The following is a 26,467-nucleotide window of genomic DNA, read 5'->3' as shown; positions in this document are numbered from 1 at the left end:
CACTAATTTGCAACCACACCAGCAATGTATGAGTGTACCTTTTTCCCCACATCCTCGCCAACACCTCTTGTTGCTTGTATTCTTGATAATCGCCATTCTGATTGGGGTGAGATGGAATCTTAGGGTAGTTTTGATTTGCATTTCTCTTATTACTACAGATGTTGAACATTTTTCCATATGTTTGTTGATTGTTTGTAGGTCTTCTTCTGTGAAGTGTCTGTTCATTTCCTTAGACCATTTGTCGATTGGGTTATTTGTAGTCTTGGTGTTGAGTTTTTTGAGTTCTTTATAGATTCTGGAGATTAGTGCTCTATCTGAAGTATGATTGGCAAAGATTTTCTCCCACTCTATAGGCTCTTTCTTCGCATTGCTGATAGTTTCCTTTGCTGAGAGAAAGCTTTTTAGTTTGAATCTATCCCAGTTGTTGATTCTTGCTTTTATTTCTTGTGCTATGGGAGTCCTGTTGAGAAAGTCTGGTCCTGAGCCGACATGTTGAAGATCTGGACCTACTTTTTCTTCTATAAGATGCAGGGTCTCTGGTCTGATTCCGAGGTCCTTAATCCATTTTGAGTTTAGTTTTGTGCACGGTGAGAGATATGGGTTTAGTTTCATTTTGTTGCATATGGATTTCCAATTTTCCCAGCACCATTTGTTGAAGAGGCTATCTTTTCTCCATTGCATATTTTTGGCCCCTTTGTCTAGTATGAGGAAATTATATTTATTTGGGTTTGTGTCCGTGTCCTCTATTCTGTACCATCTACCTGTCTATTTTGGTACCAATACCATGTCTATTTTGGTACCAATACCATGTCGTTTTTGTTACTATTGCTTTGTAGTACAGTTGAAGTTCAGGTACTGCAATACCCCCTGCTTCATTTTTCCTGCGAAGGATTGCTTTAGCAATTCTGGGTTTCTTATTCTTCCAGATGAATTTCATGATTGCTTGTTCTACTTCTGTAAGGTACATTGTTGGGATTTTAATTGGAATTGCATTGAATCTGTATAGCACTTTTGGTAGTATGGCCATTTTGACAATATTAATTCTGCCTATCCAGGAACATGGGAGATCTTTCCATCTTCTAAGGTGTGCTTTAATTTCTTTCTTTAGTGTTCTGTAGTTCTCATTGTAGAGGTCTTTCACCTCTTTTGTGAGATTGATTCCCAAGTATTTTATTTTTTTCGAGGCTATTGTGAATGGGGTAGTTTTCCTAATTTCTCTTTCTGAAGATTCATCACTTATGTATAAAAATGCATTGGATTTATGACCATTGATCTTGTATCCTGCTACTTTACTGAATTCACTTATGAGTTCTAAGAGTTTTCTGGTGGAATTTCCTGGTTCCTCTAAGTATATAATCATATCATCAGCAAATAGTAATAGTTTGAGTTCTTCTTTTCCAATTCGTATCCCTTTAATTTCTTTGGTCTGTCTAATTGCTCTGGCTAGAGTTTCAAGGACAATATTGAATAGGAGTGGTGAGAGAGGGCATCCCTGCCTTGTTCCAGATTTTAGGGGGAATGCTTTCAGTTTTTCACCATTGAGAATGATATTAGCCATGGGCTTAGCATAGATGGCCTTTACAATATTAAGGAACGTTCCCACTATTCCTATTTTTTCTAGTGTTTTGAGCAGGAAGGGGTGCTGTATTTTATCAAATGCTTTTTCTGCATCTATTGAAATAATCATGTGATTCTTGACTTTAAGTCTGTTGATATGGTGAATGACATTTATTGATTTCCTGATGTTGAACCAACCTTGCATCCCTGGGATGAAACCCACTTGATCATGGTGCACTATCTTTTTAATATGTTTTTGTATGCGATTTGCTAAAATTTTGTTGAGAATTTTTGCATTGATGTTCATTAAGGATATTGGTCTGAAATTTTCTTTCCTCGATGTGTCTCTGTCTGGTTTAGGTATCAGGGTGATATTGGCTTCGTAGAATGAGTTTGGGAGGGTTCCCTCCTCTTCTATTTCATGGAATACTTTGAAAAGTATTGGAATGAGCTCTTTAAAGGTTTTGTAGAACTCAGCTGAGAAACCATCAGGTCCTGGACTTTTCTTTGTTGGTAGGCTTTTGATGACTTCTTCTATTTCATTACTTGAAATTGGTCTATTTAAATTGTGTATGTCCTCCTCGTTTAGTTTAGGCAATTCATACGTCTCTAGAAACTTGTTGATACCTTCGAAATTTCCTATTTTGTTGGAATATAGATTTTCAAAATAGCTTCTAATTATGTTTTGTATTTCAATCATGTCTGTTGTGATATTTCCTTGTTTATTCCAAATTTTGGTGATTTGGGTTTTCTCTCGTCTTCTCTTTGTTAGTGTGGCTAAAGGTTTATCAATTTTGTTTATTTTTTCGAAGAACCAACTATTTATTTTGTCAATTTTTTGTATTGTTTCTTTTGTTTCAATTTCATTGATTTCAGCTCTGAGTTTAACTATTTCCTGTCTTCTACTACTTTTGGTGTTGGTCTGTTCTTCTTTTTCTAGGGCTTTGAGTTGTAGTGTTAGGTTGTTTATTTGTTGAGTTTTGCTTCTTTTATTGAATGCGCTCCATGAAATAAATTTTCCTCTAAGTACTGCTTACATAGTGTCCCAGAGATTTTGATATGATGTTTCTTTGTTCTCATTTACCTCTAAGAATTTTTTAATTTCCTTCCTAATATCTTCTGTTATCCATTCCTCATATAATAGCATATTGTTTAATCTCCAGGTGTTGGAGTAATTTCTGTTTTTTACTCTTTCATTTATTTCTAGTTTCAATCCATTATGATCTGATAAAATACAAGGAAGTGTCTCTATCTTCTTGTATTTGCTAACATTAGCTTTGTGGCATAATATATGGTCTATTTTAGAGAAGGATCCATGTGCTGCTGAGAAGAAAGTGTATTCACTCTTCGTTGGATGGTATATTCTATAAATGTCTGTTAAGTCTAAATTATTGATTGTGTTACTGAGATCTATGCTTTCTTTGTTCAATTTTTGTTTGGAAGATCTGTCCAGTGGTGAGAGAGGCGTGTTAAAATCACCTAGTATTATTGTATTGTGGTCTATTTGGTTTCTGAGATTGAGAAGGATTTGTTTGACATACATGGGTGAGCCACTGTTTGGGGCATAGATATTTATGATTGTTATGTCTTGCTGATTTATGCTTCCCTTAAGCAGTATGAAATGTCCTTCTTTATCCTTTCTGATTAACTTTGGCTTGAAGTCCACTTTATCTGAAATGAGGATGGATACCCCAGCTTTTTTGCTGGGTCCATGTGCATGGTAAGTTTTTTCCCATCCTTTCACCTTTAGTCTTTGGGTATCTCTTTCTAAGAGATGAGTCTCTTGCAGGCAACATATTGTTGGATCTTTCTTTTTTATCCAATCTGCCAGTCTATGTCTTTTGATTGATGAATTCAGGCCATTAATATTCAGGTTTATTATTGAGATATGATTTGTATTTCCGGTCATTTGACTCATTTTATTCATTTATTTGCTTATTTTTGACACGACTTGGTTTCTCTTTATTTGAGAGTTCCTTTGGGATATCTCCTCCCTTTGCTGATTTGCTTCTTTGTTTTTCATATCTTCTTCATGGAATATTTTGCTGAGAATGTTCTGTAATGCTGGCTTTCTTTTTGTATATTCTTTTAGCTTTTGTTTATCATGGAAGGATTTTATTTTGTCGTCAAATCTGAAGGTAAGTTTTACTGGGTATAAGATTCTTTGTTCGCATCCATTTTCTTTTAGGGCTTGAAAAATGTTATTCTAGTTCCTTGTAGCTTTTAAGATCTGGATTGAAAAATCTGCTGAAATCCGTATTGGTTTCATCCTGAATGTAATTTGGTTCTTTTCTCTCACAGCCTTTAAGATTCTGTCTTTATTTTGTATGTTAGGTATTTTCATTATAATGTGCCTTGGTGTGGGTCTGTTGTAATTTTGTGTATTTGGAGTCCTATAAGTCTCTTGAACTTGATTTTCCATTTCATTCTTCAGATTTGGGAAATTTTCTGAAATTATCTCATTGAATAGGTTGTTCATTCCTTTGGTTTGTTTCTCTGAGCCTTCCTCAATCCCAATAATTCTCAAATTTGGCCTTTTCATGATATCCCATAGTTCTTGGAGATTCTGTTCATGATTCCTTACCATCTTCTCTGTTTGTTCGACTTTGTTTTCGAGGTTAAATATTTTGTCTTCAATATCTGAGGTTCTGTCTTCCAGGTGTTCTATCCTATTGGTTGTGCTTTCTATGGAGTTCTTAATTTGGTTTATTGTTTCCTTCATTTCAAGGATTTCTGTTTGTTTTTTTTTTCAATATCTCTAACTCTTTATTGAAATGGTCTTTTGCTTCCTGTATTTGCTCTTTTAACTGTCTATTGGTACGTTCATTCAATGCCTGCATTTGCTCTTTCATTTCATCGTTTGCTTCCCTTATCATGTTGATTATGTACATTCTGAACTCCCTTTCTGACATTTCTTCTGCCATGCTGTCATTGGATTTTATTGATATAACATCCAGATTTGTTTGAGGCATTTTCTTCCGTTGTTTTCTCATGTCGTTCAGGTGTCAGTGGACTGCAGAGATGTTGCAGATTTCCTCTATTGACTTATAATGTCCCTGAAGATTGCTAGTGTATCCCCTCTTATCCTTCAGTAGCCTGAAGTCTTAGAGGAAGTTGATACTGCGGTGTTCCCCTAGGTAGCTGCCTCTCTAGGGGTGGTGGTCTTCAGGTGGGGTATATTCCCTGCTAGTGGGCAGAGGTGCCTCTACTTGTTGACCAATGGTCATCCAAAGGGGAACTAGACTGCGGGCTGAGGCAATGCCTGTTTGGGCCTGTGTCTCTGGTTTTACCATCCTTGTGGGAAAACCTCACCCGGCGGGGAAGACTCACCCGGTGGGGAGGTCTCGCTGGTCAGTTCCCCTCCTAGAGGTTCCCCTCAGTCCACAACTACCGCCTGGGCAGGGCAGCCTTCCCAGGCAACGTTTCCAGGGGTCTGGACCTACCTCCTGGGCCTGGGAGCCCTGCCCTTCGCAGACGAGTCTCCTTAGGTAGCGCCTCCTCAGAGAAGCTGCCCGCAGTCCTGGAACCTTCGCTCCGCCCCTCAGCTTGTCTCTGTGTAGCTCTTTCAAGAAAAGGTGCTTAGGTCCCCGGATCGGACCGTGCTTTGCACCTAATCGCCTGGCTATGCGACCCCTCCTCTGAGAAGTCACTTGGAGCCTCATACATATGCTCCAAGCCCCAGTGACCCGTCGCTCGTCTCTTCCTCCAGGCAGCCACCCGGTGTTCTGTGTGGGCGCTTGGAGACCAAGCCACTCACTGCGCACCTCCACCTCCTCAGGACAGCCCCCTCCCCGTTGTTCAGGCGGTTGCTGAGTCCAAATAGCTCGCTGCCCCACTCTTTCTCTGGCAGCCCCCGGAGCCCCGGCAGATTGCTCCAAAACCAAGTGGTGTGTTTCGCAGCCTCCTCTGGAAAGTTCCCCGCTTTCCGAGTTCACTGCTCCAGCGGGGGGAGGTGTGTCTTGCCGCCTGGGCAAGGCAGCCTTCCCAGGAAAGTTCCCAGAGGCCTGGACCTACCTCCTGGGCCTGGGAGCCTCACCCTTCGCAGACAAGTCTCCTTAGGTTTGAGAAGCTGCCCGCAGTCCTTGAAACTTCAATCCGCCGTTTATTCGCTCTGTTTTTTCGCTCCGCTTCGCTGTCCGTGTTTACCGCTCCAGCGGGGGGAGGGGCGTCTCGCCGAGCAACTCTACTTCACAAAGTTCTCTGCGTTCCTGGGCTACCGCCCCATTCGGGACGCCTCCCCTATGGGAGAAACTCACCCGGTGGCTTTGAGTTGGTCCCAAGTCACTATCTCCTATTTTGAATCTTGAGTCCTGGAGCAACATGAAATGCAGCCGCCCTCTAGTCCGCCATCTTGAAACTCCAAGATGTGTATTTTAACTAAGATATAATTTACTTTGAAAATTCCCAGATCTTAAGTGTCCATAAAATTACAATTGTACATAGCTGTATGTTCTCTATGTGGACACAAGCTGGGGAATGTTTCTGAAAGATCTTTCATGCATCTTTACAATTATTTCTTATTCATTGATGTACTTTTAGGATCCATCATAGGATCTAAGAAGTAGTAAGTATTCAAATATGCCAAATATGTGGACAAACTCAAAGGTCTTAGCATTTGGCAATATTTTCATAAACCAAGAAGACAAAGAAACATAAAAGTAGGGAAATGAAATAAAAATGCACAAACTTGGTAATGATATATTTGTTACCAATATAGATAGAACAGAGACCATGTGTTTCAGAATGTGGAAATGGACTTATGAAACTGTCCATGATGGAATAAAGAGTTACTCCTCTACCTTAACCAATTAGAAAACTGGGGAAATTACATGTAACAACACTTTAAAGGCACTGGATAGCCATTGCATACACCTGTGATCCCTGAGGAAAGCAGAGCAGTAATGGTAGTTTAACCCTGCCACCCTGACACAGCTCACTGGGGATTAGGGATAGTTTCCAGCCCACATTTGAGTGGATAGAACTTGAACATTGATCAACAATCTGGCTGAGCTGAGGAGGCAGAGATCAGAGTTTTAGGAAGCCAAGGAAACTAGACTTTGCAGGGTCAGATACCAGAGAAAATGATGTTGAACAGAGAGATAGCTCAGAGTTCTGCAGGAGGGTGTCATTGAGTCTTGGGCACAGCAGTAATTTGCACATGCATGAGAATAAGATTCCTGAGACTAGAAAAAGAATCACAGGAAAACAGTGAGATATTATATTTCTAAAGTTTTCAATGAATTGGGAAAGATTAGTCTTCTCACCAGTCAGAGAGGGAGAACCTTATATTACATGGGGCATTGAATCAACTCTTCAGAAAGATATTACCTAAGTAGCAGAATAAAGAAATTAACTGTCATCCTCCTCAACAAAAATTTACAGCAAGATTTGAAAGTTTTTAACAGATTTTAAATGATCAGACTTAACAACAATGAAATAAGCATAACTTCTTTTTAAAGGAATATAGCAAAATCCAGCAATCAAAACTATAAAATTCACAATATCTGGAATATAATGAAAAAGAGTCATATAAAGAAGCAAAATTATATGACCCATCTATAGAAAAGAACACAAAAATAAAAACATATGGTACATCCATAAAGTTGAAAACTACTCAGTAATTATTTTCCTGAGGGAAAAAACTACTTGGACATGTGACAACATGGATGAATGACAAAACGTACTAAGTCAAAGACACCAGATACAAAAGACTCCTTACTGTGGGATTCATGAAATTTTAGAAATGAAACTGTAGGGAAACCTTATGCATCCTGGGGTTTCATAGGTACTTTGGACTGGGCAGAGCCACAAAAAAAAAATCATTTTTTTCAGTTGATAGATAAAAATAGTCTATATCCTGACCGTAGCATTGGTCATAGGACCATATGTAATAGAAATTAATCAAACTATATACTTTAATATGATTAATTTTATTGTATATAATTTTTACCTTAATAAAAAATAGAAGAAGCAGGTAGAAACTGCTCGTCTTAAAATCCAGACAGGTAAACTTGAATTTGGTATGATGAAAATATCAATGAAAGATTAGTATATTTATGTGTCATAACTAAATAACAATTCTGAGGTTGACAAAGAACTTAGAGTATTTTCTGCACCAGTAATTTTTTGTTTTCCTAGTTGTAAGGACTCTTAGGAAATTATTTCATAAAGAGTTCAAAACGTGTGTGTGTGTGTGTGTGTGTGTGTGTGTGTGTGTGTACATATCCACACTTAGTTATCTATTTATTTCACTGTACTCATGTGGTAAAACCCTGGTTGGTAATGCAGAGGAATGGAGGCAGGTGGAGGCAATTTCCCAAAGCTAGTAATGAGTTAATGGATTCCCTTCAAGATGATGTAAATTGGTTTAATTTTCCATCTGACATTCAAATCCACCAAGAGCAGAAGGAAAATGCACCTGCAAATAGAGTAAATATCCTTTGACCTAGTCATCTGAAACAAAAATTAAATGGAAAATTTCAGCCCTGTACATTACACTTAAGAGAATCTTCCTGCTGTACTGTAATGAGGGTTCTGATCATGCCAGATCAGATGCAAGCACAATTTGCAGGTGCACAGCTTCTTTCCTGAAAGAAGTTGTTAAACCATGAAGGGCATGTCAGAATCACTATCATGTTTTTTAGAACACCAAGGAGTTCACCAGGAAGAGAGCAGTACTTGCATATCAAATCAATCCAGGCTAGTGCACAAGTTCATTAAATATTCAGCATTACGAGGAACTCCTTGTTTTACATATAGGATTTGATTCCCTTAGGGACTGAAGTGGTATGAAATCTTTCTTACACACAACCATTGGGGGCTGAAGGGCTCCAGCTAATTCTTGTTGACACAAGAGTGCTGTGCAAATGACACATGGATCAGCAACTGTCCAGAAATTATATTACATTAAATCATGGATCTCTGTAAGAATTTTATCCAAAGTCTTAGGAAATTACCAGGAAAAATTATTTGTGGCAGGTATGATAGACACAAACTTAAAATCTTTAATACAGAATGATACAATAATGAATGAACTATAGGGACAAAGAAATTCCAAGAAAAGATGAATAAAATGATATTCCACCTCACTGGTAATCTAATAAATGCAATTAAAAAATAAAAAGTATTTTTATCTATAAATTTGATCCAGAAGGAAAATTGAATTTGAAATTGTCCAGTATTGGCAATGGTGGGGAGAAAGTTGGTGAAGATAAAATTTGGCACCATCTTTGAGGGAAATATTTTTTGCAGGATCTATTGAAAAGTAAAAACACATTTGCATGAATCTGTCATTTCTTTTCCAACAACTAGTTCTACATAAATATTGACTCGTATGTACAAAGATATTTATTGCAGTAGTTTTTGAAAAGAAAAATCCTGGGACCATTTTAATAGCCATTGACAGACAAGTGGGGATTTACTTTGGGTTCTACCCACACCACAGAATTTTTTGCTGCTTTGCAAAAAATAAATTGATAAATCTACATGTAGGGCTATTAAATGAGCACTAACATATTTTTAGGTAGAAAGATCAAATCTCAACCCCATTTTCTAAATTTTAATTCTGTATAATTCTGTTGTCTTTTTTTGCAATAATCAAGTTTTACATTTACATTGTTTTCAATCCAAAGAAAAAAAGAAGAGAAAAAAATTACTTGACATGATTGAACCAAGAGGTCATTTTCTTTCTTTTATTTAACTCTTCTTTTCCTTTCTTAGTCTCTTTATCCTCTTATTTTGACATTTACTAAATGGCTTCTATAAACTAGTGATTATTCCAGGTACCCAAAGATATAAATATTAGTGCATATTGGGAGGACACAAAAACAAATAAAAATTACAATATAATGTTGCGGTCCAGAGATCTAATATGAGCAGAGAAAAATGAATGTTTAAGAAAAAGAGGGAAGGGGTCACAAAGAGGGTCCTTTTACATGGATGCAAAGGATACGTGTAAGTAATTAAACAAAAGTGTTTCACATAGAAGGAATCAGAATTTAGCATCAAATAATCAGAAAATTCTGATCCATCTTTGTAGAAATAAAGAGGAAGAAAACTATTCTCTATAAATTCAATTGTGATCAGAATTCATTACAGAGAATGCAAATCTGATCCCACGGTTGTCAGGCAGGCGATACTTTAAATGTTCAGTTTGCCACTATGATAATCCTGAGAGTCCAGAATGCTTTCTTTTCCCTCAGGGTAATAGAGATTTCTCAGGTCATGATTTTTTTTTTCTATATGTGTTTCTAAACCGTTTTGTTCCTTCCTTCAAAATTTATGAGCCATCGTGAAACCACAAGAGTTAGCAAAGCTTAAAATATGACCATCAAGCATGGGGTGCCACTAACTGATCATTCATGCCAGTCGCAGTGACCACATGATCTCAAAATATTAGCAGAGGAATTCTGTGACGAATATTTTATTCCACCATGTTCAGGTAAGAAAAATGAGAAGAAACTTGAAGCGATTTGTTCAGCATGAAAACATTCATGGTGTGAATTGGGCTATCATGTTCTTTGCTGGACGGGGCACACCACAAGTTATCTGAGGAGCAAGGGTGTGAGTTTTTCTGCTCATAAGGACAGGGACTATGTCCCAAATATTTAAGAGCACAAAAAAATGGAAATAGTTCTTTATTAAGTAAATAGTAATAGTAATAATAAGTAATAGTTCTTTATTAAGTAAATCCATATAAAGTCATCATAGTATGACTTTTGGTGACCAGTGAAGACTACCTTCCTATCAGAATTGTTCTAGAGTTATTTACCTGTTTAAATACAGATGTATCCTTTTAAGTTAAACTTGAGTTTAATAAGCAAGCAATAATATTGAGAATGGAAAGATTTTCCTTTATCTTAAAGAAAAAGAAGTATTAATTAACCCTATTCTTTTCCCTAAGCATCTCTCTGTTGGCATTTAAAGTCATCTGTACTAAACTCTAAATTATATTTACTGTTATTGTATATTTCTCATCAGCAAGATCTGTTTGATTGTCTTTCTGTAACCTCATATTGCTTAGTGTCTTACTTGATGTACAATAATAATTTGCAGAATGAATGAATGGAAGATTGCATATCAATGAACTAAAAAGCCAACCTTTCAAACTCAATGCGTGTAAGGCAAGTTTTGAAGAGCTCAAACATGCTTGTTGACTTTTGAAGAGAATTATATTTCCTATAATAAAATAAACACAGTATTCATCTGGAATATCAAACTAAGTCTACATCAAAGGGACATAAGAAAACCTGGGGCAGTACAAAACACCACCATATAATCATCTCAAGAAAGGGAAAAAATATCTGCTATCCCTGGGGGGGAAGGAATAAGGAATTATTCTATGCACGCACTTTAATGTATATTAAGTATTTACGTATTTTGCAGTTTAAAAAAAACAAGGAAAACCATGGTTCCATATATTTTAAGAGATGTATAGTCCCTCCTTTCAATGGCTGTAGAATTTATTGTACTTGCAAAGGGACCTCCGTGTGATGTTTGAAATGTAAACATAGAGGTTCAGGGGTAGTGAATTGACATGGGTCAAGTTTTACCTAGCCAGATCTTGGGTCTGACCAAAAAATTTGGAGCAGCTGCACTACAAAAGGCTAAAGAAACAGAACTCTGGATCTCTCTGTACTTCTTCCTTGCCAGATGGGGTCCCTGCCTAGAGAATGAAGGTGGGGGCAGATTAGCAATGGGATTGGCATTTTGAATGATGGGCCTGTAGGTCACTGAATCACAATCTGCTCAAGAATGGGTTGCCAGAAAGATGACACTGCCATTTGACATCCCAATAATTTTCTTGGTAACATATGCAATCAGTTCACAGACCCAGCCCAGCACAGTTGGCCAGAGTTGGGGGAATGGGCGGGGACTTGTTGGCACTCCCAAGAAGACAGGTGGAGAAGCTGAGGATTAAGCTGTTGGCACAGTCAGCAAAGAGAGAGATGTGTCAGAAGCTTCTTCAGCCCTTCTTCATGCTGATCTAAATATATTGCCTATTAACGAGCCCTAGTCTGACTATATAATCATGATAATTCCAACTGCATAATCTCAAGTTAATTATTTTACGTCTGTCTCTACCCCACCAGATGGGAAACTCCTTGAAGGCAGAAAACTGGTTTATTTTTGTCTCCCTCCAAGGAAGGTTTCTGTGTTGGACATACTGTTAAAATAACAGAATGTGCATAAATGTACTTTACAAATTATAAAGTGTCGTTTACATGCTTTGGTCTATTTAGGAAGGAGTTAAGGCCAAAGGAGAAAAATTGCAAGTTTTAAATTAGGGGGAAAATATGGGACTTCAGGATATTGATGCCACACCCTAGAAGCAAAGTTTTATACTCTGTAATAATCCTTAATGCTGTCATGTTTCTCTAAGGACCCTCTTTTATCTTCTCTTTTGAATAAAAATTGAGTGTGCATTAGTGCACTTGAGTCCTCTTTGGAATGCATCGAGAATACAAGTGCAGTAATCAGGCAATCATAAAATGTGAAATGGAAAAAAAGCTAACAGTGCATTGTTATTATCATGGATGAATCCCAAGATGTGGTGAGGTTCACAGCACAAATCATAAGCATAGGATTAAAAGGATCACGTCCAGCTCTATGGAACTGAAAGTCCATTAGAGAAGGTGAGGTCCCCAAGAAGAAATGTAGAGTGGGGCCAGGGTACCCAGGCAGGACAAAACACTGAAGCAGCACTTACATTTGCTTCTGCTGGAAAGCACATGCAAAGCCAAGACCCCTCAGGATATATTCAGGATTTTGTGACCCCCTAAATGGTATAAGAAAGCATCAAGAAGCAAAGGGTATCCTGGATGTGCTCCTTACCCTAGGCACCATCCTCAGGTTGCCCATGTTCACAAATCAGCTAAAGATAAGTCTGGGGAGTTGCACCCAGATCTTGACAGATAGGAAAGGAACTGGGTATTGGGACTACACTAAGGAGTCAACTGGTCTGGCTCTCAACAGCCTCTCTGCACTGATTATTGGTTTAAAAGGACAGAAACAAACAAGAGGAAAGTTTGAAAAGAACAAAGATACAGAGAGAGGTAGATACAACTACCTATGTATCTATGTAGGTAGATACAGAGATCTAATGAATTTTTTTCAGGGTAGGACTTTGAGGGCAAGGGTTTGAAGTTTAACAAATCAAGTGGCTTCCAGGTGAATCAATGGAAAATAAGAGAGAAAGGCAACCTTCCATTAAAAAAATTAAAAGTAAATCTACTTGGAGGTTAAAACAGAGAATCACTTAGAAGGCAGAGAAAAGGAGAAGAGTAAAGTATAAACCACAGAAACTGGGAGCAAAGCATTTGAAAAAAGTGAGGAGTTGACCAGCTTCAGAGACTGAGAAAGAAAGCTTCCAGACTCAGAGAAGAAAAATAAAATTTGCTAGGACTTCACTGAACACTACAGAAGTAAGCAAGTGCTGTAATTTAAAATAATTTTAACAATGGCATTTTTACAATTCTGCCTATATGCCAGTCTCTGCACTGAGTACCTTCCATAAATTTGTCTCATTTAATCCTCATGGCAACCCTAAGAGATGAATGCTACTCTTCTTTTCATTTTACAAGGGAAGAAACGGATTTGAAGAGAGGTTAAATAACTTCCCCATGGTCACCTATCCATGAATTAGCTCTCAGCTTAGGACAGCCAATCACCTGTCTCATTTCTGGTTTCTCTAAGGTGTAATGCAGCTTTTGACCTGAAATAGAGGAGTCAAGGGCATTCAGAACACATGAAACTTTGTGTCTGGATATAAGAACTTGAGGGATGGAGAAGTCTAAAACATTTGCAGTCATTAATTTTAGGCTTTCCTAAGAGAATCGTTGCAACCTACATCTAAGATTCATCGGATTGTTCTACCTCCATTATTTTAGTCTGTTGTAAACCATGATTATCTTTCACCTGGGCTCCTGCAATAGTCTCCCGGTTTCTTCCCTTGCCTTCATATTGTCTATTCTTATCTTGGTAGTCACGGTGATTCTTTTAAAATGAAAGTCAGATTATGTTACTCTTTGTCTGAACCCCATCCAGAGTCTTGATTTATCACTTGCAGTAAAAACCCGAGCTCTTGTAATGGTCTACAAGACCCTACATGATCTAGCTTTCTACCTGGCCCTATCTCCAACCTTGCTTCTCCTTGCTGTCTCTGCTGCAGCCACAGTCATCTCCCGATGCTCCCTGGCCTGTGTACCTGCTGTTTCCTCTTCCAGGAACACTTCCCCCAGGCATGCACATGAACCGCGTCCTTGCTTCCTTCAGTTTTCTGATCCAGTGTCCTGAGATCTTCTTTGATGGTTAACAGTAAAACAGCACCCCCTACCCCACCCATATCTTATTTTTCTTCGGGGCATTTGTCACTTTTTATGTGTTGTCTGCCTCCACCCCAGGCACGTGAACTTCATGAGGGCTTTTTCTTCACTGATGTTATCTTCAATGCCTGTATCAGTGCCTAACATGCGGTCAATACATATTTGTTTACTTAATCAATGCAAAACGGGTTCTGCTTTAGTGTTGGCATGTCCTTGATACTTTATTATGAATCATAAAAAGTCCAACTAATTATTGTGAAAGAAGGAATCAGGACCTCTGGTGGGAAAAGCAGAGAAGAGGATTCTAAGTCAGGAAACTGGAGGACAGCAACAGATGAAGCCGGTCGATAAGCAACAAAGGAGACACTGAAATCATTTTCTTCCATTATGAGAAGCTGGGAGTATAATTCTCAAGAACAATGAACAACACTCTTTGAGGCCTGTTCCTTCTGCTATTGATGCATAGAAGCCTAGGGACACACTTTCCGAGAAAATCCTTATAACCCATCACTATCCAATCAATCGGAGCTCTTGAGTAGAGGGAGAGATAAGGAACCTGAGCAGCCTGGGTTAGAAGCTGACCAATTAGATTGCCAAGGACTCTGCAAATGCCTGATGGCCACAGCACAGGCACTTACGTCAATGAGTCCCATCATTTCCAGTGGGTGGGGGAGCAAGTGGGAGTGAGTAATCGCTGTATTACTTCTGAGAATTTAGCCATTCATGTCAATTCTCTTTCAGTAAATCACATCAGCACACTCTGTCTGATGTAAGTTTTCAAAAAGGTACATCTGACAACCTGGAGGCAAATTTTAGGTCAAATATAACATGGTTAAATATGTCTAATGTTGAGGTCCAATTTAAATCCATCAAAACAGCATTTTTTAAAGAAGACCAGGTGTGCTTTTCATGGGTTTCATTTTACTAAAAAGGCCTTGCTATTTTGGGTGAATTTCATTTTAGAGGTGTTGATTGTTTGCAGATGCTCGGGAAGAGACAACAGAAAGGAAAGTTTTGAGAAGTTCTTAAGAAAGTTTTAAAAGTAGGATTAGAGAACTTAATGCAACCTAAGGACACAGCATCAAATACAGCCTAAGTCTGAAAGAGTGCAGTGCTTAGAAAAGGGGCTGCTGAACTCAAGAGTTTGGAAACTCATTGTGCGAAGTCTTCTTCAGCAAGCAATCCAGTCTCTCTCTACACTTCCATTTCTTCATCTGCAGATGAGAATTCGGTATCCACTTCAGAAAGCACTGTGAGCAAAAAGCAAGATGGCTGCATTAAAGGTTGGCATCCCATTAAGGGAACACTCAATGTAGTGGTTCCCACCACCTGGCCTACTGCTCCTGTTGTGTTTCTGTCATTGCTATCTATCACAGCTTCCTCAAAACCATGATAACTAGACCCAAGTGTCAAAACTTACCACCTGGTCATCCAGGGAGACAGAACTTCAGGTCTTTGGTCTCCAGTTTAGAAGACACCGGCTACTTGAAGAATGGAGTGGCCTCTTTTGACACTACAAAGATCTTGCTTCTCAGTCCTGTGTCATTTAGTCTTCCTTGGTGACCCCAAAGATGGGCAACTCCCTGCAAAGCTGCCCCAACCATGACTCTTATTCTACAGAAGCAAGCAGTCACAGAATACTTTGACAGGGCCATCTTTTGTTTTTAATTTGTTTCTGGTATCTATTATATGCTATGGACACACATTATCTTCTTCAGTTTAAATAGCACAAATGGTACAACCATCTCTGCATGTAGCTTAAAAGAAAAAAAAATGATCCTGGAGCCATTTAACAGCATTTTAATGTTATGAAACTTAACACATTAATGATATGTAATTTAACTTAGACAAACTGGGACACTGGATAATCATAGCTTGAATAATCATTCTCCTTTTATTAAAAAATTAATAAAGTGAGACTATTATGAAGGCTAAAACCTTTTTTTTCCCCTCCCAAATTACAACTGTGATACAATTTAAACATGTTTGGAAATAAAAATCAATCAATTCAAGATATATCAAGGGTAAATCACAGCTCTTGGATGACTGAAATCTGCATGCATGCAGAGGGTAGACAGCACAAGGCTGGCTGGGAGAGGGTTGGTCTTTAGAAATCATTAACTGCAGAGGTCAAAGGCTCAGAAAACGAAACAGTGGGTTCCTTGTTGGTCTCCCCAGGGCCTTCTCCTCTTTGCATCTTTCATTTTCTTGGCAAATGTTGGGAGCATACCATTAAGTCTTCTTAACACTTTTTCATGCCTTAGTATTTCAGTTTCAAGATCATTAATAAAACAGCAGCTTGAGAAGGCAGCACCCCAGGCAAGCCGCTATGATAGCAGGTAGGGCGGCCGCTGATTGTCACAGCCATTAGCACAGCTCAAGTTGAATTTCATAAATAGGGTGTAAACTTCATGGAAGGATAAGTAGCAATAAGCACTACTTTTGCCCCTATTAAATATGAAAGAAAAAAATTCATAATGGCTTCAACTTTTGTTATCATTAAAGTTTACTTTCCTGTTATAAAAACCTTTTATACTCATAGTAGAAACATTGGAAAATATGGAAAATTATAGAGAAGATATTAGAACATTTCCTTAATCCCTTCTCGTACATGTGGAGTCTAACACTTTGCCTAATGTCCCATACACGACATAACTGTCCATCCTGATTTGGTCACTTTGCTGTATTTCCCCCTCTGCTTTTTCCTCAATCTGACTATCTGGTAATGATAATTTTATGATAAAGAATGGGCTCTCTGTTCATTGAATCACTGAATCTTCTCCACAAACAGCTCCCTCACAACCCAAACTTCGTTCTCTTTATTCATCCCTAAGTTTTTGTGAGCTGGCGTAATCTCAGGCCTGGGAACTGCTTGGGAAACAGCCACAGTTGGAGGACCTCATGCTATTGGCCCCATGTGGGGATCTGAAATTGAAGCGTGCATGGGAATTAAATGGATTAATCCAAACTTTGTCAACAAGAAGTCTCTCCAGAAATGAAGTTAAATGCTCAGTGACTTTACCGCCGTTATCATTTCCAGATATCAACATTCGGGTTTCTATTCAAGAGAGTAGAAATGCCCCTCCCACACTAAAGTTATCTAATGCCAGAAATCACTGCTAAATAATACATGAAAAACTCCAAAGGCTTTTAGTTGTAGTAATTTTAGAGATAGGTACTATTAGATAGTTGATTTTAGATATTGACCTAATATGAATCTGTTAGGTTCTAGATTTTAGGATATCAATGTTTTTTCGCTCAGTTTCTGAGACACCATTCTCTCTTTTCTTTTTATCTCACCATCTATTCCTTCTAAGTCTCCTTTAGGGGTTTCTCCACCTGTGCCCAATCTCTACATTTGGCATTCCTTGAACCTCTTCTGGTTCTATGTACACTCTCTTCTTGGTGAACCCATTTAGCCCGGTGGCTCTAAATGGCTCCTAGAGGCTGACAGTTCCAAAGTATGTACTGCCAGTCCTGAACTGCAGACTACAACATCTAGCTGCCAAACTGCAAATTGAACATCTTTATCTGAGTGTCTAACTGGCCTTTTAAATTCACCTGCTCCAACTGCTGAATTCCTGATGCCCACATAGCTTACTCTCCTGCTCCCCCTCTTCCCTCACGTCCTTATTCCAACACTGACTTAGAGAGTTGCTCTCCCTCTAAGAAGTAACTTTCCCTCTAATCTACATGCCCTACTGCCCCTTCTTTGGGGTTCTGTAGAGTACTTTTCACTACTTGATATACCATATATCACTTGTTTATTTGGTATCTTTCTTCTCTTCTTTCTAGAATATAAAATCTGAGAGCAGAGATGACTCAATAAATATCCAGAGTGAATAGTGGTCAGATGAATGAGTGAACATGAGACAGATGCTTATACAGCAATTCCAGTTTCCTGGGGAGGCCAATGTGACTTAGGCTGGGTTTTCTTCATGCCCCCTTCTGAATATGTTTTTCTGTTTTACTACTCAAGGTAAAATAATGAGGAACTACTTGTACTAGTCAGGGTTCTCTAGAGGAACAGAATTAATAGGAAATATGATTATAAAAGGGGATTTATTAGATTGGCTTACACAGAGCAGAAGCTGGATAGACCACAATGGCCATCTGCAGCTGGAGAGCTGGAAGAACAAGAAGTTGTGCAGTCCAAGATGCAGAAGCCCAGAACAAGAAGGATCAACAGTGGTACCCTAGTCCAAGACCAAGGCTTCTGGAAACTACCTGGAGAATCACTGGCAGAGTCCACTTCGGAAGAGTAAAGAATTGAGAGTCTAATATTCTCAGATAATCAAACCAGGTATCAAGAACCCAATCAAGAAGAGCAGAGCTTGCATCTGCATCTGCTTCCTTGTTCTTCCAGCTTTTATTCCATCCTACTGGGCAGTGCTGCCCAGGCTTAGGGAGGGTCTCCACTGCAGTTCACTGTCACATTCCAATCATTCCTAGATACGCCCTCATGGACACACCCAGAGGCCTCTTAAACATCAGCATCTCTTAATCCAATCAAGTTGATAATTCAAATTAACCATTACACTACTTAAGAACTGAGCTCCCATCAAAAGCACTCTAGTTCCTTAACACCATGAGGTTTCATAGTCAAAGCACAAAGAATCATGAAAAATATTTCCAAGGCAGGCTCTCTGGCGGGGCAAACACTTTTTCCTTCATGCAAGAAAGGTAAGAAAAGTCTGTAAAATCCCCAAAATCCTTTTCTATTTATTTCAATAAGAATGAAATAATGTACAAAGTCCTATAGCTATGATTTTAGTTATATAAGAGGCATAAACATTAAATGAGTGTGCCCAAGTTCAAAAATATTATGATAGGGACAAGAACTCAGATCTTCTATGTTATATACCTCTGGTTTATTTAAAAGGATTTTGATACTAAGTCTTCATGGCTTCAATCTTAGCACTTGCCTACCTGTGCCTAGCACGGGCCTGGTCCTGGGTGCCATGTAAATCCAATACATGATGCTTGTTCTCTTCAACTTCACAGTCTTACTGGGGATATAAAACTAGCAGGATTGAAACAATTTAGGGGTTCTGCCCTTTGCAGTGGGAGTTTGCAGGAGGAGAAGAGTGGGGACCGGGGCTGTGAGAGAAGATTCTGAGTCCAGTAGACTGCTTCTAATCTGCTCTTTTCCACAGCCCTGTCCTGTGTATCCAGCATCTGACTGCCATACTTGAAATCTGATATTTGTGCATCTACTAGAATCCTTCCTTTGCAGTCACCAGATGCAAAGGAACAGAGTCCTAGGAGAATCAAAGCCTGCTGGATCAAAGTGTGCTCACTTGTTGTCTTGGATATTTCTGAATGGAACATGAAATATTTTCCAAACTGAAAGTATTTTCCAAACTGGATCCATATTTCCTAAAATAAGGTTTGTCCAGGTTCTTTTCAAATCTAGTTTTCCATTATTTTTTTTTTTTTAGGATCAGTGTGCATGAATTCAACACAAGACATTTGAGAAATATGTAAGTTTGCTTGTTTTGTAGAGTCTTGGCAAATATAAAAGCAATCCTTCTTCCTTTTTAATTTTTTTATTTATTCTTTTTAGTTACACAAGGCAGTAGAATGTAGTTTGACATATCATATATACATGGAGTATAACTTCCCATTTTTGTGGTTGTACATGATGTGGAGTTACACTGGGTGTGTATTCATACATAAACATAGTAGTGTCATGTCCGATTCATTCTGCTATAAACCTATAAATGACTCAGTTTATGACATTACATCATTCTCTAGTATACCCATAATCAAAATTCTAATACTGTCAGTTGCTAAATACCCTAATGCAGATTAAAAATCACTAGAACTACAGAAGGAAAAGAGTAGATAATTAAATGTGTACTACATGTGAAATAGAATTGCAGATAATTTACATGTTTTAACTCTTTCGATCCTCACAATATAGTAGAGCAGGCTTTGTCAAGAGTTCCGATATTTCACATCTATATTAAAAACTGTATTAGACTTCCCTGAAAGCTCATTCATTTAGACTGTCTTCCAAACACACTGACCTCTGAGAATTTTAGGAGAAATTTCTATCATTCCCTTTGTGAAGAATATTTTGCACCACTCTTAACAGCAAAATGCCTCCAGTCAACCATTAATTATTGCAAATGCACTAATTTTTAAAGCAGCTGGGTGACGCCTGAGTGTAGCATGTGAACTCTGAAATTTCTGTGTCTCTCTTCAACAAATAGGGCATGCTCCAGGGAGAAGGCATTTACTGTTCAGTGCGTTTAGATGAAAACTGACATTTCTTAGGGGAGCACTTTAGCCTGGGCTAGTATGGTGTGAAACGAGACCACAAATTCATAATTTAACAGTTGGGTTTTCAGCAGAGGTGGTGACATGAACACAGAATGTTCACACTTGAGATCATTTGTAGCTCCATCAAGAGATGTCTAAGATGGAGAACAGAAAGGTTTAGAAGGAATAATGGCAAGGGAATACAGTTTTGAAGTGGAGAGAGGAAAAATTAGTATTGAATTTTTAAAAGCAGAGCAGCTTCAGCCATGGTGATTCTTTAGAACCAGCATCTCTTGAGCAGGCAATGTTTCAAAGCACATAACAGCTTTAATTTTATGCAGATTACATATTTACACTATAATAAAATGGAGAATGGCTTAGTGGGGATACTTACTGCCAGGGACATAATTATTAATCAATATGTCTGTCTAAAGCTGTCAAGTCAGTTACTGGAAGTCATGTAGAAATTCAGATTTGCCTGTTGTCATCCAAATGCTCTTTAGGACTGTATTTTACATTTGAAAGACCGATGAGGTATAGCCAAATCCCAGTGGTTTAAAAAAGAAAAAAGAAAGGAAGAAAGGAAGAAAAGAGAAACAAAATAACTCTTTTTAAATTTCTTCACAGAGCAGATACACAAACACATGTTCCTTGAGCTGCCCCTTCACACTTTTGTGTAAGCAGTCTGTCCAGCACCTGAGCCAGTTTTTGGAGGGTGGCTGGACTTTTCACCTAAGACCAGCTGGTAAATGTGGAGCACCATCTTCTCACAACCCAGTCTGACTTTTGATCACATTATAGAAGACAGACCACCGACAAGAAAGCAGGATTTCTATTAGAACTTAACAAATTTTGAAACTGGTTTGTCTTTCCAGATTTATCTCTAACATCACTGTCAGGACCTCTAAGTTACCATCAGAACCCCTCTCCAGCCTCACCACTTTCCTGGGGCTTGGGGTGCAAAGGAAAGTAAAGGGGAAAGAAAGAAACTTTCCCTTCACCTTTAAGTAGAAGGGAGAAAGAGTTGACCTCTAAATCTCCTTGAAACTCAGACTTGGAATCAAGTTCTCTTTAGTTCCTCTTTACAGGAACTAGAATTTTTCTGTCTTGCACTGGAAGTTGACCCTTTTTACCCTTGAGATTTGGCAAATTCATAACCAATTTCTTTCAGATGTACCTTTTCTCCACGCACCAGTCCTAATAAGAAAAGACAAACCTCAAAGGAAACTTAAAATATTTAATGACTTTGACTTTTAAACATAACCCAGATTAGATAATAATGTCAAGTGATAATTCAACATACCAAAATATCAAACTGAACAAACTATACTCTTTTATAAAGTTTAACTCTAGTAAACTCTCAGAGATTTAGGGCATTTGTTGTAGAAGGAAGAGGGAATAGTGTAAAATTTGGAATCACTTAAATCACTCCATCATGTTCAGGTAGAATCAACTAATCAACACAATAATTTTGCCTAGAAAAACTTAATAGACATGCTTGTCTTCAAACCCACATTAAATATTTAAGAACACATATATTATTCTACACCTATCATATAAAAGGAATAAAAGTATACATGTCAAAGAACTGACACAAATTATAAAAATTGACCAGAAATGCCAATATCTTTTTTTAAAATAATCTTTTAAAAATTGCTTAACTAAAATAAGAGGGCAAAGGGTGTGGGAATCGGGTCTAAAATCAAGCCATAGGAAAAACATGGCAAAAATTCTACTGATCCACACCTCTCTTGCTCACACTGAATGTCACTCTAATGAAAATGAGTTTTAAATTGTCTTCATCTCTGTACTCTTAGGGCAGGAGCAACCCAATTGCCAAATCCTACTTCCTAAAACTGTATCATTTCAAATGGGGAAGGGAGAGGAATCCTCAGGCTTCCTGTAAATTCCAGAACGTGCTTTCCACTAAGACTACAAAAGCAGAATGTCCCCCAAATAGGAAGAGGGTTAAGATATGTAGGCAGACTAAATATGACAAATGGCCCCTATCTGAAATCTGAAGTGCTGAGTGTGAATTTTGAGATTACTTCAAAGAGAGGTTTCACCATGCTCAAGTTTAGACAACCCATAAGTGTCCCCTAGCAGAAATGTACTTGAACTTGTTTTAATAAACATGAAAAATGCACCTAGACAGATTATTCAGTCCCAGTCCTTAAAAACAATCTTGTTTTAGTTGAAACATGCCTCTTTTCTCTCTCAATTGTGAATATTTGATTTGCAAGTTTATTTCATTCAAGATTTATACAAAGGAAAATGCAAACAAGAAGAGATGAAATTATTTACTATAGATTTTAGTGATCTGCACTATGTGCATGCGTATGTGTGTGTGAGTGTGAGTGACGTAAGGGGGTACTCTGGTTTGAGTTTGAGAAAAAATAGACAGGGTTAATGGTTTTCTTACAATGAACACTAGTCATATCTGTCAATCAATATAATCCAAAGGCAACTAACTTTAAAATTTTCCCATCAGAATAGGCTTGGTAACTATTAGCAATCCTGGACACATTTTTCTCTAATCCTTTTTCTGGATGATGTGACTTTTGAATCCTGATTCAACCCCAAATGCCTCATTTGATTTACTCTAAACATTAGTGACAATCCTTAAGTTTGTGCTCTATGTTCAGCTGAAACTTTCTAAAAGTAAATAGTGAGAGGGAAATTAGTGAGAAATAATGGTGAGAAAATAATGAGAATGGTTAAGACTGATAGGCATTTAAATATTAAAAAGTAGCAGGATAAGGCTTTAAAGATGACTTTTAGAGTAGCACAAGAATTTAGAACTTCCATGTCCTGAAGTACCTAACCTCCAAATCACCCTTACCTTTACCGTACCACACCTGTGTTTAAAAGCTTCCTTATCATTTCAGTCTGCCTCTGCTCATTACCAGTTACAAGAGACAATCCATTACCAACAATTTCCTCAAAGCCAAATGTGAGCCGCATGGCTGGGGTCAAAACTTGACTCAAAGTCTCTCTGCTTCCCCTTTCTTCCTTTCTTTCCCTCTTTCTACCAAATCAGTCAGCTTTCTGTCACTGTGACAAAATACCTGAGAAAATCAACAGAAAGAATGAAAAGATGTATTTTTTCTCACAGTTTCCAAAGTTTGAGTCAATGATCACATGGTTCCATTGATTCTGGGCTGGTAATAAGGCAGAGCATCATGGTGGGGGCCACATAGTGGAACAAAACTACCCACGTCATGGTGACCAAGAAGCCTAGAGAGAAGAAGGGTCTAGGAATAAAATATAATCTTCCATGGCATACCTTAGTGACCTACTTCCTCCAACTAAGTTCAACTCCCTCTAGTTTCTACAAGTTCCCAATAGTCTCTTTAATTATGAACCTATCAAGGGATTAATCCATTAATGAGATCAGAGCCCTCATCTCATAATCCAATCACTTCCCCAAGCCCTAGCTCTGAATATTCCATAGCAAATAATGTATTATCTGTGAGTCAATGTGTCATTACAGAAGCATTCTCCTAGAGAGGGTAATTTGAAACTTTGTAGCTCTGAGCTGATAGGATATAGCAAGTTGAAAAGGTATTTTTGCTATCTACTAACCTGCCCAGGGAACTTACTGTATTTATTAAAGTATGCTGTTGTTAGTGTGTATAATCAGTCTTTTGAAAAACAGAGACATCTAAGTACATACATGCAGAAACATAAAGACATATACATATAAACATTTTTCTATAATAGCTAAATACACAAAGGAGCTTTGAAGGCCTGAGACTCGAAATCAGAGAGATGTCAGATACAGATGCCAGGTTCTATTTTATATACATATACATATATATCATTCAATGGAGATAGCATTCAAATATGCAGCAAAATGCCTCTTAATCTGGCAAGCCTTTAATCTTGTTCATTGATGCTACATGGTTCTTGCTCTGCCTGTTTCTTCTTCTACCAAAAATCAAAGCTTACTATTTGCCTTCCACTTATATTCAATTATAGTCAACAGTCATTTACTGAGCACATACTACTTGCCAATCATCAGGCAAGTGACTGAGGACATAAAATTTTAAAAGAAAAAATGAAACAAGGGCTGTGTCTTATTTTATTAGTGTGTGTATTGATGTTATAACAATAATTCCACAGGCTTTTTAGTGAAGGGAACAGCATTACCTGAAGTGAGGCTCAGAACTCTGCTCCTGAGAAGGATCTGTGCGACTGTGTGGGAAGGCACCTCCTAAAGCACTTGCAGCTTGTCCCACAGATGTAAGCAGGACAGTAATGGGGTCAGATTACACAAAAATTGTGAGAAGGATGGATAAAGAGAGGACAAGACAACCAATTAGAAGGTGAGGAGGCAAGACAGGCAAAAAACAGTGACCAATGAGAAAAGAGTATGTGAGGGAGGAGTCAGGAACCACCCCAAGTTTTCCAGGCTCACTGAGGGGGAGTGAAGAAAGGGATGTGGAGGAAGATGGTTCATTTGGGGACTTGCCTTGTTTCAAATTCTGGCCTGTAGGTTCTCCATGAAATGCACTGGCGGGTCAGAATTTGGGGACATGCCCTTCTAATGCCAATTCTAATAAGGCATTACCTTCTAATTCTGGACTGTGGGTACACCATGAAATAAGGGGAGGTTGGGGCTGTATGTAAGTCAGAGGAAAGGGTGAAATGAAGATGTTCGGAGGTACAAAAGGCATATCGACCTAGTGATACATAATTCCTATTTTCTCTCTGGTCCTGAGAATGATGGCATGCAAAGCAACTCTATTTCTTAGAACTGGATCATCCCTCTCAAAGTTTGTCTTTTTGTAAGACAAACCAACAATTCCAGGAGCTGAGCAATGAAATCAAACACGGGGACAGCAGGCTTTGATCAGCTCCAGCCTGGGCTGAGGTACAACCGGCTTGCTTTCAATTCATTCTAAAGAAGATTATGTATCTCCATTTCAATTTGATTCAACCAGAATTTACTTAGTATCTACTTGTGATCACTCCTTGGGATAAAAGCAAGAGAAAGAGAAGTAAGAAAAGATAAGGAAAAGATAGAATCCAAGTTACAGTGTGGTGACTATTTCTGCGCTAGGCACTGTAATGTCTGAGTGGAGTCAGACTCTCTGTCATCAAGGAATTTGGGGCTAAGAGAGCAAGGAGTGGGCAAATAAGGTCATTTTAATTATTTATATTTAAAATGGTTTAAATCAAAATATAGGTGTTTATCTTAATTGACATTAAAGACACAATCGTACTCAAAACTCAAAAGCACAATCGTATTGACATGAATGACTGGAATCATGTACATTTATACATAGATCCTGTCCAGCCAATGGGTCATTACCACAGGTAGGACAGTGGAAATGCCAGCAAAGATTCTTCCCTGGACAGCTATCACCAGGGCTGAGAAGTCACCTGAAAGCAATGAGTTGTTCCTTATTTTGTTGAGGAAAACTATTTCCTCCCTCAAGAGTGCAGTAGCATGGACCTACAGGGCTTGGTTGGCTTACCAAACCGCTCTGGAGGCCCTTCTCCCTCCAATTCATGCTCCCTGTATGCAAAGGAGCAGCTGCGCTCCTAACTCCTGGGCTTACCTGGTAACAAGCCATGCCTTGCATTTAGCCTCAGGTCTCAATTGTCCATCCTCTAAGTAGGTGTTAAATGTCCCCCAAACAATCTCAGGCACCCAAACTGAACTTAGTTCTTGGAAGTTAATTCAAGGACAATTTATATGAAGTATGCTCTTCCTGCTTCCCAGAAGTAAAGGAAGCCATCGAAGGCCCCAGTCTTGGTGGAAGATTTAGAACTTCTGTTTTCTGAAAACTAGTTCATGACTTAGTCACAGCATCATCAGCCAATAAGTAACCCATCCACACTCATTTCATTAATTCAAGAAATCACCACACCAAAAGAAACTGAGAATTGCTGTCGCCTAGCTGCTGATCAATCTGTATTTATTTTCTTTTTTTACATCGAAGCAAACTTCTTCTGTATTCTTATCCTAACTGCTCAGAGTTTTGTTTGGTAAATACTGGGGCAGTGTGTGGAGAATCAATATACCTATAAAAGCATGAAATACAATTTAAGGAAGGTCAGTGGGCACAATGATTCTGAGGGGAAAATCCTTCCTTCAAAGGTGTAACAACGTTTAGTCACATATTCTCTTGAAATAACAGATTCCACTGCTATTCCTCTAGGAAATGAGTTTATGTAAACGAGAACATTCTGCTTCGTGCTGCTGAAGCCACAGAGCATACCAGATGTTCACAATCCCAAGGCTCCGTCGCAGGACTTGGGAGAGTATTCCACAAACCCCAATACTGGAAGATTCAGCACTGTTTTCTTTA

Source organism: Sciurus carolinensis, chromosome 13 (assembly GCF_902686445.1).
Source record: "Sciurus carolinensis chromosome 13, mSciCar1.2, whole genome shotgun sequence".
Classification (NCBI taxonomy): Eukaryota; Metazoa; Chordata; class Mammalia; order Rodentia; family Sciuridae; genus Sciurus; species Sciurus carolinensis.
The sequence above is the reverse complement of the archived record's forward strand: the minus strand, read 5'-3'. Positions refer to the sequence as shown.